General features: G+C 46.7%; 1 long non-coding RNA gene across 1 annotated transcript; it reads right to left on the bottom strand.

The window, feature by feature from the left end:
* Positions 1-2,493: 2,493 nt before the first annotated feature.
* LOC128341704 (uncharacterized) lies at positions 2,494-9,977 on the bottom strand. Its single transcript, XR_008314518.1, has 3 exons — positions 9,562-9,977; positions 5,373-5,450; positions 2,494-2,696 (listed from the first exon to the last, which is right to left on the bottom strand). It is a non-coding gene; the product is annotated as an uncharacterized LOC128341704 (long non-coding RNA).
* Between the last annotated feature and the right edge of the window lie 1,989 nt (positions 9,978-11,966).

Genomic DNA, 11,966 nt, shown 5'->3' with positions numbered 1-11,966 from the left:
AATCTGACAAATTATTACATAGAATGCATTTCAAAATCTATGCTCAGGCTATACGTGCTGCAAATAAGCGAATCTCGTTTGCCCATATTGCATCCACAAGTTCATGTCTGGCAGAGTTGTTCAGGGTTGTGAAGTGGCTAGTGTGTGACTCTTCACCCTTAAATCAGAACTTGGAACCAACAGTTACTCACTGTTAGTTTTTAATGAACTTTTGTGTGGACAAAATCTCTCATATTTGGGCCGACTTAGATTCAGTCCACAATTGTTAAAGTCTGATGCCGAGGTGTCCAGCAGCTCCTCTTATGTGCTGACCTTGGATCAGTTTCAGTTTGTGACTCCTGAAGAAGTGGACAAGTTGCTTGCATTTGAGTGGTCTACTACCTGCCCTCTTGATCCTTTCTGACATGGCTTATACTGTCTGGAATGGAGGCTGTTGTAGAGGGCCTGGTAGAAATTATAAATGCTTCTCTGAGGGAGGGCAGGATGCCTCCTTGTCTTAAGGAGGCAATCATTAGACCACTTCTGAAGCAGCCTTGGAGTTAAGCAACTACAGGCCTGTCTCCAACCTTCCATGTCTGGGCAAGGTGATTGAGAGTGTGGCCTCTCAGCTCTAGGTAGTCTTGTAGGAAACTGATTATCTAGATCCATTTCAAACTTGGCTTCCAGGTGGGCTATGGGGTGAAAACTGCCTTGGTCAGCCTGATGCATGTTCTCCAAGAGTGTGACTCTGTTGGTCCTTTTGAACCTCGCAGCAGCCTTTGCTACTGTCGACCATAATATCCTTCTGGAACATCTGAGCGGTTTGTGGGTGGGAGGCACTGCCATGCGGTAGGGCTGCCATTGTATAGTCTGGAAACTGCAGTTAATACAGAATGCAGCAGCCAGGTTGGTCTTTGGGTCATCTCAGAGAGACCAGATTACCCCTGTGTTGAAAGAACTACACTGGCTGTCGATAAGTTTCTGGGAAAAATACAAGGTGCTGGTTATCCTCTCTAATAAAACGCTTGGTGTCTGTCCGTGGACGGACACCAAGCGTGTGTCCGTGCCTCCATGCCCTGTTCTGCGCCTGCGCTTCACGCAGGCGCAGAACAGGGCAAGGGAGACACGCTTGCCGGCACCCGGCAGCCATCTTGGGCGGCCAGAAGCGGCCGCCCCGAAGAAGCCGGAGAGGAGGCGGCGGGAAAGTGACCGAGGCGGCGGCAGAGCCGCCGCCTCGGCCAAAATAGATGGAGGCCGGGGGCGGAGCGGAGGCCATGTAACCTTTAAAAAAATTTACTCCCGCGGCCGCCGCCCGCCCACCCTCCCTCCCAGCTGCCGAGTCCCCCTTACCCTGGCCGACTGCTGTCGGCCGAAGACAGCCCTTAATTTAAGAGGCAGAGAGGAGCTCGCAAGCAGAGCTCCTCTCTGTGCAAAGCCTCTTGCCGAACTGCCGCTTTGGGCGCTTGCGTCCCTTGCGCCCAAAGCGGCAGTTCGGCAAGAGGCTTTGCACAGAGAGGAGCTCTGCTTGCGAGCTCCTCTCTGCCTCTTAAATTAAGGGCTGTCTTCGGCCGACAGCAGTCGGCCAGGGTAAGGGGGACTCGGGAGCTGGGAGGGAGGGTGGGCGGGCGGGCGGCAGCGGCCGCGGGAGTAAATTTTTTTTAAAAAGTTACATGGCCTCCGCTCTGCCCCCGGTCTCCGTCTCCCCGGCCTGGCGGGGGCAAGTGCCTGGGCCGATTTGGCCCTTAAAGGTAGGGGGGGAACGGCGGAGGGAGGGGGAATGGCGGCGGGGGGCCAGGAGCGCCGTTACTAGCGCCCGTTATTCAATGGGCCAAAATTCAACTTGTTACCTATAAAGCCCTAAACAGCTCAGGCCCTGGGTATTTAAGAGAATGTCTTCTTCTCTATGAGCCCCACCACTCACTGAGATCAGGAGAGGTTCATCTGCAGTTGCCACTGGCTCGTCTGGTGGCTACTCAGGGACGGGCCTTCTCTGTTGCTGCCCTGAGGCTTTGGAATGTGCTCCCTGTTGAAATAAGAGCCTCCCCATCTCTGGCTCTTTAAAAGGCACTGAAGAAACATTTGTTCACCTAGGCTTTTAATTAGTTTTATAGTTTTAATAGTTTTTAATGTTGGGTTTTTAATGTTTTAATCATTTTTAATTTTGTTTAATTTGTATGGTATTTGTTGTACACCGCTTGGAGATGCAGGGTTTGGGTGGTATATAAATAAGTCTTGTCAGTGGAGTAACATATTTTGTAGAAGGGCAAGGTCATATTTTAAGCCAGAGTCTGCTTCCTGGGAGGCAAACAGAATTTTTTGTCTCAAATCAATTAGTCTGACTAGGAAATCCCTGGGGTGTCTGTTGGGGGTGTCTCCTGGGGTTCTTGAACTGCTTTTGACAAGGATAAGTACAGCTCTGTTGCATCCTTTTCCTGATGGTAGGATATCATAATGTGTCTCATTTTTGCTAAGACTGAGATCTTTTTTCCCTTCCAGATAGCTTCTGAGGCTAAGTGCAGGGGAAATATTTATTTATTTTATTTATTTTTACATTTATATCCCGCTCTTTCTCTGAGGAACTCAATTAAATAAATAGCATTAATTACAGCTTCTGTTATTTCTGCCACACTGTACGCCTTTTGGACTTCACCCTCAGTCTAGCAGGCCAAGCTGGTGAAACAGTCTCAGTCTCAGTTTGTCCATTTGCAGAGGGTTTCCTGCACATTTGAGTAAAGCAAAATGGCTCTTGGTTACAATCTTAGAATGATTTGGCCCCCAAATGCCCAGAGTCACACACTTCTTTTAACTACTCCTTCTGCAGTTGATACAAACATCCTTCCACTTCCATAAGCAGGCCTTATTAATTAATTAATTAACTAATTAATTAATTTATATGCGGCTTGACTCCGAAGGCCTTCTAAATCATTATCAGCCATAATGCCTCTTGCCTTTGCAGTTATTAACAAGGTCCCTCTTTCTGTATTATGGTGTTCGGAAATTATCTCTCTTAGTACTCAGTCCTCCAGGGCGCTTTCCAGACTAGACCCTTCAATGGGGTCAGGATGTATCTCAGAAGTGTGCTTCCACACTTCCTGTGTCATGACACTGCAGTCCCTACGCGGACCGCAGAGTGCCGTTCACATTTCCAATGCCTTGTTTCGAATTTAATCACTGTGAAATAGAGCTAGGACGTCGTATATCTGGTGTGAAAAAGCTGCTGTTTATTTGGGTTGTTAGTTGCTGCTAGACTGCTCCACCTGCTGTTTACGTTTTGAATGTGACTTGCTTGGATGGAGGCATTTTGCTGCTGATGAGTAACTAGTCTGGAAAGCGCCCAAAACTGGACAAGTTCATCTCTTGGGGCTGAAGTATGTAAAATTCACTCCTGGCTTGCTCACCAGAGTGAGCCAGCCAGGATGCTACACCACACAATACTTCATCACACAATGCAAGGAGATTGGGTGGGTGGGACCAAACCTTTATTGCTTCACAGCTCAGCAGATACTTTTACAACCTGGTTGCTCTCTTTCTAGCCCAACTCTAAAACTATTTGCGGGGTTTCCCTCCCTTTCCCCAGAGATCCACTAGGGTTTCCCTTTTAAAGTGACAGTAATATATTAACAATCAATACCAGCAAAACTTTAGCCAGACTGGATTGCATTTCAGTTCCTTTCACACACAACCTGTGACACCCCTCATATGTTTTGCACACAAATATATCTTGCACACAAGAGTACAATTTCAAGCATTCCTTGTCTTCATGCAGCTATGTAATCTTCTTACTGTAGTGGAATGTTATTTGTTGTGCAAGTGCCCTTTATCATGGATATCTGGCAGTGTTAATTATTTTTTGTTCATTTAATTAAAAAGTGGCCTTATCTGCCTTTCAGGCAACCCAGACTCTCCCCAAAAGTACAGTTTAAGAAGTAGAGGCATAGTAATAGCAATGAAATAAAACCCAGCTAAAGAATAGCAGCTTAAAACATCCAAAAACAGCAGCCAGCAGTCAACACCAGCATAAAACAACTTAATACCCCCTCTGCAAAGGTTGCCAGAACAGCTAGGCATTTACCAGTCTTTGAAACCTTGCTGAGGAAGGGCCTGAGGTGCTTCCATAGGGAGGACATTTCAGAGGTGCCATCTAGACTGAGTTACTCAGTAGTACTACTCAGGAGTTACTCTAAAAGATTACTTAATTTCATTAGGACTATCCAGGGGCAATGTAGGCTGGATGTCAGCCACTGTCTCTGGTTACAAGGTCTGAGACTAGGGCAGGCCAGAGAACAGAACCTGTAAGAACAGAACCAGCTAGGTTCATATGGGCACAGATGGTCCTTGAAGTATTCTAGTCCTAGGCTGCTTAGAGCTTTCAACATTAAAACCAGCATTTTGAATTGGGCTCAGAAGCAAGCTCTTAGCCTGTGCAGCTTGTACAGAACTGGTTGTATGCTTTCACACTGCTGCACAACCACGAGCATTCTTGCAGTGGCATTTTTCACCAAATGAAGCTTCCAACCCATCTTCAAAGGCAGCCCTGTTTAAAGCACAGTAGTCGCAGGGAAATGACTTGATTAGCAAGCCAGAGGTTGCCGGTTTGAATTCCCACTAATATGTTTCCCAGACTATGGGAAACACCTATATTGGGCAGCAGCAATATAGGAAGATGCTGAAAGGAAGATACTGCACAGGAGATGGCAATGGTAAACCCCTCCTGTATTCTACCAAAGACAATCGCAGGGCTCTGCGGTCTCCAGGAGTTGACACCGACTCAACAGCATACTTTACCTAGTCCAACTGGAATGCAACCAAATAGATGGGTGACCAAGGTCACACCTGCCTTCTCTAGGGAGCACTCCAGCTGACAGACCATTTGAAACTGGTAAGAGCTCCTCCTGGCTGCCAAGGACAATGTCAGATCCAGAAGAATCCTGAAGCTGTGGGCTTTGTCCTTAAAGAGGAGTGTGATACTATCTGAACAAGGTTGCAGAAGATCCCTAACCAGATCAGCATAGGCGATAACTCTAATTGGGTGTATGTGTTCAAAGAACATGGGCTACCCTGGGTCAAGGACTGCAGAAGGCCCCTCACTTGTCACTCACTGCTCATCCCCTTCCCCCTCCTCCCACTTGCTGCTTGCCAGTCCTGTGCCACCAAACTCATAGCCCAGCAAGCCAGGCTGAGGCCTGTGTGACTTTGCCGGCAACTCCATTGAGAGATTTCCTGTTGCAAGGAATCAGTGAACTCCTTGCAACAGGAGTTCAATGGAGTTCAATGATTAACTCCTAAAACTGTCTGAGCTTTGCTCTCAGGTAATGACTTTGGAAGAGCCATAGGCTAATCCCATCTTCCTCTGACCATGTTTACCATGTTTGATATCACCCCTATTATTTTACCTTAGTCAGATGCATTGACTAACTAGTCTCACACATATAGCTTTGCTTCTTCTTTTCTAACACCTTCAGCTTTACACCCTAGGTAGAGATACACAACAGAAAATGATTTAATTGCTGTCTCACACATATAGTTTCTTTCTATATACTTTTGACTGTTAACATTCTTTGGGGTCAGGACTCTGCCCTCTCAAGCAAAGAACATGGGCTATCCTGGATCAAGGACTGCCCTCACAAGCAAAGACAAACCAACAGCTTAAGAAATGCAGATGTTTGGAGAACACAAGAATACAATGTTTTCTGATAGCAGCTAACAAGAGATGGAACTCAGATCTTGTTTACCCTGGACTGACCTAATATCCTGAATGGATCAATAATTGTCAGAAGACAGGATCTAGAGAAGAACAGCAATTTGCACTTTTGAGATTCATGACACATCAAAAGGACCAGTTTGTATAAAAAGGGGACTCTGAGACATGGCAAGCAAGCAAGCTTTGCCTAACCAGCAGATCTTTGCTCATGTGTGCATCCCAAGTGCCTGCTGTCTAGCTGCAGAGCTAGCAGAGGCCTAGGACCTGCAGGCAAGAGACTGCTCAGTGATTCTTGCCGTGGGGTGAAGAATCAAGGGCTAACTCTGTCTGTGAAATCCAGCACCAGCTTTTTTTATCTGAAGCCTCATCGTTCCCAAGCCTCGGGCCCAAGTTCTGTACACTTGCTGCCCCACGCCAGATACTGGTAAATATGCTGCTTCTACAGCCTTGGTCTCCACTTCCCTTTCCCCCTCCCTCCAGGGGCGTAACGATAGGGGGGGCAGGGGGGGCACGTGCCCTGGGCGCCACTCCCTGGAGTCACGTGGGGGGGCGCCAAAAAGTGCCCCCACCCATCCCCTGTCTTTGGCAAAAAAACTTTTTTTTGGTGAAAACCCCCCCCCAGCAGTCTGCAAAGCGCAGTCTCCCCCAGTCCCGGCACCGCCCCCCCCATTGCTCAGCTCCAGGCAGCACTTGGTGCCTAAAGTTTGCAAGCTTGCAAGTTGACTGCTTGCAAGTTGCTAAAGTTTGCCTGCTTGCAAATTGCAGCTTGCAATCGCTCACTCCTCGCCCCCTGCCCCCTCCCCGCGCGACTCACCAGTCGTGAGATCTGACTCCTTCCACAGCATGAGTAACAAGCAGCAGAGCAGAAGGCTGGGTGCAATGTGCATCTGGCTCTGATCCCTCCCCTAGCCTCTCTCTCCCTCTGCTTCCAGCAGTCCTCCTAGTCCTCTCCCCTTCCGCTTTCATTAATTCATTTAACTTTGCAGCGCCAGTGTGGCGCCTTCTGTCTTGGGAGAACTTGAAGCAGTAGCACAGCCGCTTTCCTTTCCCCTAGCTCTGTGCGTGGTCGGGAAAGCTTGCTTGAAAATGCCTGGTGCATTTACTCGGTGGAGTTCCAGGAAGCAGTCTCCTTCACTCAGAAAAAATAGCTGAAGCTTCCACACCTCTTCTGTGCCTGGAAAGTGACCCTGGTCTTCTCATGCCTCAGGGTAATCTGGTGAGGTCTAAGGGGAGCGATTTCTGCTTTGTGAAATGTAACACTTGCAAAACAGACTTCTGAGGAGAGTTTGTTTGATATGCTGAGTGAAAAGCAGAGAGAAGCTCTCTGTTGCAGAGAGAAGCACCTTACAGAGTTCTGTGCAATTTGTAATTCTTAAGAGACAGGTGATGAGAAGGGTCGTTTCAGGGCAGATAATTGTTTTTAAAAGCCACCTCTCCAGCACAACAAAAATGGTGTCCAAATTAATCTGTTCTTTATTGGGCCATGGCACTTGGAGGTAATGTGTGTTTGGTTTTTGGTTAATCCAAGGGGGAGCCGAGGGGATGGGGCAGTTAGGTGGGGAGTATTTTCTAGTTGGGGAGGGGAGGGAACTTGAATTGCTCTCTCTCTGTGAGATTTATCTCTGTGTGTGTCTGAGACAAACCACACACAGAGAGAGAATTCTCACACACAGAGAGCAATCCAAGCATGTGGGGTAAAAGGAGGAACACACATCATAAAACTTGTGTAATTACTGTAACTGCTGTTAATTAATGATGCCCAAAGCAGTAACTGGTGTTTATTATTAATGGGCCAGTTATGCACTGATGTGTGTGTTTAGCTTAAAAACTAGATTTTTTCACACACACCCTCTTCTTTTTCCCTTCCAAATTAAATAATTGGTTCCTTTTAATTAAAGTCTGAACTATGCCTGGTTCTGGGGTGTGTGTGTTGGAAACGGACATTGGGGATAAATAATTGCAGTGGGGGTGGTGGTTTTGATTTATTTTGTTTTTTAAGTATAACTAAATTGAATTATATTAAATTAAATATGCATCAAAGATTGAGAAACGTGTGTAGAGCTTCCCGATAGTCTAGACCAGGGGTCCTCAAATTTTATTCCCCAGATGTTGTTGGACTTCAACTCCCATTATCCCCAGACACAATGGCAAAAGACAGTGGATGATGGGAGTTGTAGTGGAATAGCAGATTCAGGGGTGGGAAACCACTTCTGCAGAGCTTCAGAAGCAGTGGAAAACTCCATCCACTCTTTTTAGTTCATTTGTACTGGCAAGCCTTTCAACTTGATTTTCTCTTGATTTTTCACCTATGCAAGTATATATTTGAGGTTTCTATGGGGAAATGCATTATTCAGAAATGAAAGCTAGTTTTAAATGTTTTGGCAGTGTGAGCTAATATTATGATAAAAGGCAAGTTTTCTGAAAGATGCGTGTCAGATGTTTGGATGGGGGTGTGTGGGGGGGATTTCAGTGCTTGCCCTAGGCGCCATTTTCTATCATCATTCAGTGCATCATAATTCTGATGTTTGAGATACAAGCCAACTTCACAGGGTTGTTGTGAGGAAAAACCTAAGTGTAATGTGGGATGTATCATCATTCAGTGCATCATAATTCTGATGTTTGAGATACAAGCCAACTTCACAGGGTTGTTGTGAGGAAAAACCTAAGTGTAATGTAGGATGTTACATCATTGCATCATAATTCTGATGTTTGAGATACAAGCCAACTTCACAGGGTTGTTGTGAGGAAAAACCTAAGTGTAATGTGGGATGTATCATCATTCAGTGCATCATAATTCTGATGTTTGAGATACAAGCCAACTTCACAGGGTTGTTGTGAGGAAAAACCTAAGTATGATGTAGGATGTATCATCATTTAATGCATCATAATTCTGATGTTTGAGATACAAGCACACTTCACAGGGTTGTTGTGAGGAAAAAACACATGTGTGTCAGTCAGATGTATGCCGGGGGGGGCGGGGGCGCAATTTCAGTGCTTGCCCCGGGCGCCGTTTTCCCTAGTTACGCCTCTGAGGATGTGGGAATATGTTAAGTTGTGTGTTGAAATATTTCTGCTAATCCATATTTGCATGAATATGCTTGTTTTATGTTATTACATTACTGTGAGTTCAGTTGCTGTTTGTGCCCTCAGGAACCCAGAGTGCCATGTTGTGTATGTATACGGGGGGAAAGATGCTTGACTTCCCAGTCAGTGTACACAGGATTGCAGTTTTATTATAAAAGGTCTGTCTAGCTCAGTATTGTCTACACTGACTGGCTGCAATTTCCCAAGGTTTCAAGCAGGAGCCTTTTCCCCTCCTACCTGGAGATGCCAGGGACTGAACCTGGGACATTCTCCATGCAAAACAGCTCCTCTCCCCAGAGTTGCCCCATCCCCTAAGGGAATATCTTACTGTACTCATATGTATGTATTTGATTTCTATACCACCACCCTTCCAAAAATGGCTCAGGGCAGTTTACATTAGGGAGAGAGGCTACATTACATGTAGCCTCCTATTTAAATGCAAACCAGGGTGGACCCTGCTTAGCAAAGCGTACAATTCATGCTGGCTACCATAAGACTAGCTTTCCTCCTCCAGACCAGCTCTCCTCCTACTTGAAAAGGGGCTTGGACAAATTCATGGAGGAAAGGTCTATCAATGGCTACTAGTCAGGTGGCTATAGGGCACCTCCAGCCTAAGAGGTAAGATGCCTCTAAATACCAGTTGCAGGGGAGGAAAGCAGGAGAGAGGGCATGCCCTCACCTATTGCCCATGGGCTTCTCAAGGGCATCTGGTGGGCCACTGTGTGAAGCAGGATGCTGGACTAAATAGGCCTTGGGCCTGATCCAGCAGGGCTGTTCTTATGTTCTTATATTCTTACCTTGTACAAGCTGGTCAGCATCTGAGAGAGTGTTTGTTTCTGCCCTCTCCACATGTATATTTGCCTTGGGTCTTGCCAGAGGTTTGAGCTTTTGGTGCAAGACAAAGGACTGTCAGTTTTTGGCTCTTGCCTGTGGTGTGAAGTCTGTGAGCAGTGGCAGTAAGATATCTTCAGAGTCCATCAGTAATTTTGAATTTTAGAAGTAGAAAACGTGGCTTTAAAAAATAATCATAATGGCGGCCGCCACCAGAGCAACGCCGAGGCCTGCCGTGTGGCCCAGAGTCGCTAACCAACTGAGATGGGGCAGGAGTGGGGGTGAGCAAGCGGCAAGCAAGGTCCTTGACTTGCTACACCGCGGCGGCGGCCGGAGCCGCGGCGGATGTAACACAGAGCGCGACACCGAGGCCTGCCGTTTGGCCCGGCGTCGCTTCTGAACTGCAAGGTGCGCCTGCACGCCAAAGCTTGAAACTGTGAAGGCGCGCCTTGCAGTTCAGAAGTGACACCGGGCCGAACGGCATGCCTTGGCGTTGCGCTCTGTGTTACATCCGCGGCGGAACTGGCCGCCGCCGCGGTGTAGCAAGTCAAGGACCTTGCTTGCCGCTTGCTCACCCTCACTCCTGCCCCATCTCAGTTGTTTAGCGATGCCGGGCCACACGGCAGGCCTCGGCGTTGCTCTGGTGGCCGTCGCCACTATGGGGACGAGTCCAGACTCCGCTTGCTCCCCCGCCGCCCACATCCATCCCCTCGCCTCGGAGGACACACGGCAGCAGGCGGCTGCCTCCTGCAGGGCCAGGCTCTCTCTTGCTAGGAGAGAGACCAAAAAAAATGCACACCAATGGTATTTATTATTATTTTTATTACATTTCTATACTACCGCCCTATCCATCCAAAGGCTCTGGGTGCTGGGGGGCGGCGGAGGGGGGGGCGCAATTTCAGTGTTTGCCCTGGGCGCCGTTTTCCCTAGTTACGCCTCTGCCTCCCTCTACTAACTCCTGATTCCCTACCATCCCTTCCTTACCTCACCCCACCTTCCTCTTTCCATCTGTCTCTGATTTGGTTTTAGGTTTTAGGAAGATTTATTACTGACTTAATGCATGCACACACATGTAATAGTTAGGAACACTGGGTTGATGTTATTACTAGCTATAATTGAAATATTACTAGTAGCTCTGATTGATTGTTCTGTTTTCTGCTCAGTTAGGTTGATGCTCTTGCTCTTTTATATTCAATAAAGCCCACTGAATTATTTGAGAGTGTTTTGGTCTTCTTTCTACTTTCATGCCCAGACTATACATGGTCACTTTGTGACACTGGTGAAACAAGCCTAATTTCATATGCTAGCTCCAGAGCATATCTAGTGTACAAATCAGGCTTGGCTCACAACATGGGTCTATCTATGGCTATTAGCTGGGTGGCTATAGGCCACCTGCAGCCTCAGAGGCAAGATGCCTCTGAATACCAGTTGCAGGAGAATAACAGCAGGAGAGAGGGCTTCTCACCTCTTGCCTGTGGGCTTCTCAGAGGCATCTGGTCGGTCACTGTGTGAAATAGGATGCTGGACTGGATAGGCCTTAGGCCTGAACCAGCAGCAAGGCTGTTCTTATGTTCTTATGTAGAGCTGGGTGTGATCTGCATATTGAGGACATTGCAGCCTGTACCCTTAGATGAATTTTTCCAGCAATTTAATGTAGATGTTAAATAGCATGGGGGCAAAATGGATCCCTGCAATATACTATAAGTCAATGACTACAGGATGCAGAACTCTTAGCACCTCCCTCTAGGCAGGACAAGTCCAGTGTCCCCCTGAGAAGAATACCATGTTCAATACCATGGTATAAAAAGCTGCTGAGAAATACAGGAGTAACAACAAAGTCACACTCATTCATATAATACTTGGCAAAGATTATCTATCAGGGCAAGCAAGCAGCTTTTGCTCCATAACTAGGACAGAATCTGGATTGGAAAGGATCTAAATGATCAGATGAATCTGTCAGTTGGAACTGCCTGGAACTGAGGAACAACTACGTCAAGATATGTTTTAAGTATGGTCTGCAGTATAAAACTGATTTTCTTGATCACTCATTTGGTCTCTTCAGTGGTATTTCTAAGAACAGAGATTATTATTTTTTCCATTCAAGGATTAAAATAGGTCATGAGCATAATTTACCACAATTCTCCCTTCTCCCTTGATGTTGTGAGGCTATCACTCTGAACTATAGAACAGCACCATCAGAAAGATCATTTCAGTATGAGTCATAACCAAAATGTACATATACCTATTGAGTTTGGGCATCCATTATTACATTCTTTATTTTTCCCTACCTTCTTTTACACCTTCAGGATTTTGGCAGGGGACTAGTACTAGTATCTAGAACTGTGTTGCTTTGGGAGCCAAAACATGGGGC

Source organism: Hemicordylus capensis, chromosome 2 (genome assembly GCF_027244095.1).
Source record: "Hemicordylus capensis ecotype Gifberg chromosome 2, rHemCap1.1.pri, whole genome shotgun sequence".
NCBI lineage: Eukaryota > Metazoa > Chordata > Lepidosauria > Squamata > Cordylidae > Hemicordylus > Hemicordylus capensis.
Note: the sequence above shows the minus strand (reverse complement) of the source record. Positions and strands in the feature narration are given on the sequence as shown.